The following is a 2,500-nucleotide window of genomic DNA, read 5'->3' as shown; positions in this document are numbered from 1 at the left end:
CCTGAAGTCCACAACCATCTCAACTGTCCTTAGAGCATTTAGCTCTAAGTTGTTCTGGCTACACCAGGTCACCAGGTTGTCAGCTTCCCACCTATAGTCAGACTCATCCCCACCAGAGATCAGCCCAATGAGGGTGGTGTCGTCCGACAAACTTCAAGAGTTTGACGGACAGATGATTGGAGGCGCAGCTGTTGGTATACAGGGAGAAGAGCAGTGGGCAAAGGACGCAGCCCTGAGGAGTTCCCGTGCTGATGGACCTGGAGTCAGAGACTTCTGTTCCCGGCTTAACGCACTGCTTCCTGTCAGAGAGGAAGTCTGTGATCCACCTGCAGGTGGAGTAGGGCACGTTCAGCTGGAAGAGCTTGTCCTGAAGCAGGGCAGGGATGATGGTGTTGAAGGCAGAGCTGAAGTCCACAAACAGGATCCTGGCGTAGGATGCTGGGGCGTCCACATGCTGTAGGGTGAAGTGGAGGGCCATGTTAACTGCGTCGTCCACAGACCTGTTGGCTCTGTAGGCAAACTGAAGGGGGTCCAGGAGAGGGTCTGTGATGGCTTTGAGGTGTGCCAGGAGCAGGCGCTCAAAAGACTTCATTACCACAGATGTAAGGGCGACCGGTCTGTAATCATTTAGTCCTGTTGGCCTTAGCTTTTTGGGCACAGCGATGATGGTGGAGGACTTGAGACAGGCTGGTACATGGCATGTCTCCAGGGAGGTGTTAAAGATGTTGGTGAACACCGGAGACAGCTGGCCAGCGCAGTGCCTGAGGGTGGCTGGAGAGACAGAGTCCGGCCCGGCTGCTTTGCGTGGATTCTGCCTCTTGAAAAGCCCATTAACTTCTCCCTCCTGAAAGGAGAGAGTCGTTTCTGTAGTATGGGTGGGGGATGGGGCCTCTTGGGTGGGAAGGGGTGGTTCAGGACAGTCCAATTGTCTTTCAAATCTACGGTAGAACTCGTTCAGGTCGTTGGCTAGGCGGGAGTCGTTAGTGGTGTGGGGCGCTCTGGGTTTGTAGTTGGTGATGTGCCTGAGCCCTTTGGCAGACAGAAGCAGCGTCGTTAGTAGAGAACTGGTGTTTTAGTGTCTCTGAGTACAGTCGTTTAGCCTCTCTCACCGCTTTGCTAAACCTGTTCTTCGACTCCTTGAATCTGTCTCTATCCCCACTCCTAAACGCTTCCTCCTTCTCCAACCTCAACCTTTTGAGCTTTGCTGAGAACCAGGGCTTGTTGTTGTTAAAGTTCACCCTGGTACGTGTTGGGATACAGCAGTCCTCACAGAAGCTGATGTACACAGCCTCTGTGAGTTCATCCAGACTATTGGTAGCAGTCGTGAACATATCCCAGTCAGTACAGTCTAAGCACGCCCGCAAATCTTCCACAGCCTCACTGGTCCACTGTTTAGATGTCCTCACAGCAGGTTTACAGAGTTTTAGTTGCTGCCTGTATGCACGAATCAGGTGGACCAAGGGAGTTCTGTGCGAGCCGAACAGCCCCGTGACCCACAAGAGAAACATCCCCGCCAAATTCGAGCGTTTGACGGGGTCTATCCGTGAAAAAATATTCACGTTTTTGAGTGCACATGCATTTCTGCTGCAAATGCCTCTGGAAGTTTCATGCCGTTCGTATGCCAATTGTGGCAACACGAAAATGACCCGTTTTCCCATTCCGAGGGATTTCTGTGCGACCCTAACAGCCCCGTGAGCCACAAGAGACACATCCCCGCCAATTTCTAGCGTTTCACGGGGTCTATCCGTGAAAAATATAGACGTTTTTGAGTGCACATGCATTTCTGCTGCAGATGCCTCTGGAAGTTTCATGCCGTTCGTACGCAATGTGGCAACACGAAAATGACCCCTTTTCCCATTCCGAGGGATTTCTGTGCGACCCTAACTAACAGCGCCCGTGAGCCACAAGAGAGACATCCCCGCCAATTTATAGCGTTTCACAGGGTCTATCCGTGAAAAATATAGACGTTTTTGAGTGCACATGCATTCCTGCTGCAAATGCCTCTGGAAGTTTCATGCCGTTCCTATGCAATGTGGCCACACAAAAATGACCCGTTTTCCCATTCCGAGGCATTTCTGTGCGACCCTAACAGCCCCGTGAGCCACAAGAGAGACATCCCCGCCAACTTCTAGCGTTTGACGGGGTCTATGCGTGAAAAATATTAAAATTTTTGAGTGCACGTGCCTTTCTGCTGCAAATGCCTCTGGAAGTTTCATGGCGTTCCTATGCAATGTGGCAACACGAAAATGACCCCTTTTCCCATTCCGAGGGAGTTCTGTGCCACCCTAACAGCCCCGTGAGCCACAAGAGACACATCCCCGCCAATTTCTAGCGTTTCACGGGGTCTATCCGTGAAACATATAGAAGTTTTTGAGTGCACATGCATTCCTGCTGCAAATGCCTCTGGAAGTTTCATGCGGTTCGTACGCAATGTGGCAACACGAAAATGACCCGTTTTCCCATTCCCAGGGATTTCTGTGCGACCCGAACAGCCCCGTGA

The sequence above is a fragment of the Petromyzon marinus genome, unplaced genomic scaffold, assembly GCF_048934315.1.
Source record: "Petromyzon marinus isolate PM22_M1 ecotype Great Lakes invasive population unplaced genomic scaffold, UKy_Petmar_22M1.pri1.0 PM_G_Scaffold_132, whole genome shotgun sequence".
NCBI lineage: Eukaryota > Metazoa > Chordata > Hyperoartia > Petromyzontiformes > Petromyzontidae > Petromyzon > Petromyzon marinus.
The sequence above is the reverse complement of the archived record's forward strand: the minus strand, read 5'-3'. Positions refer to the sequence as shown.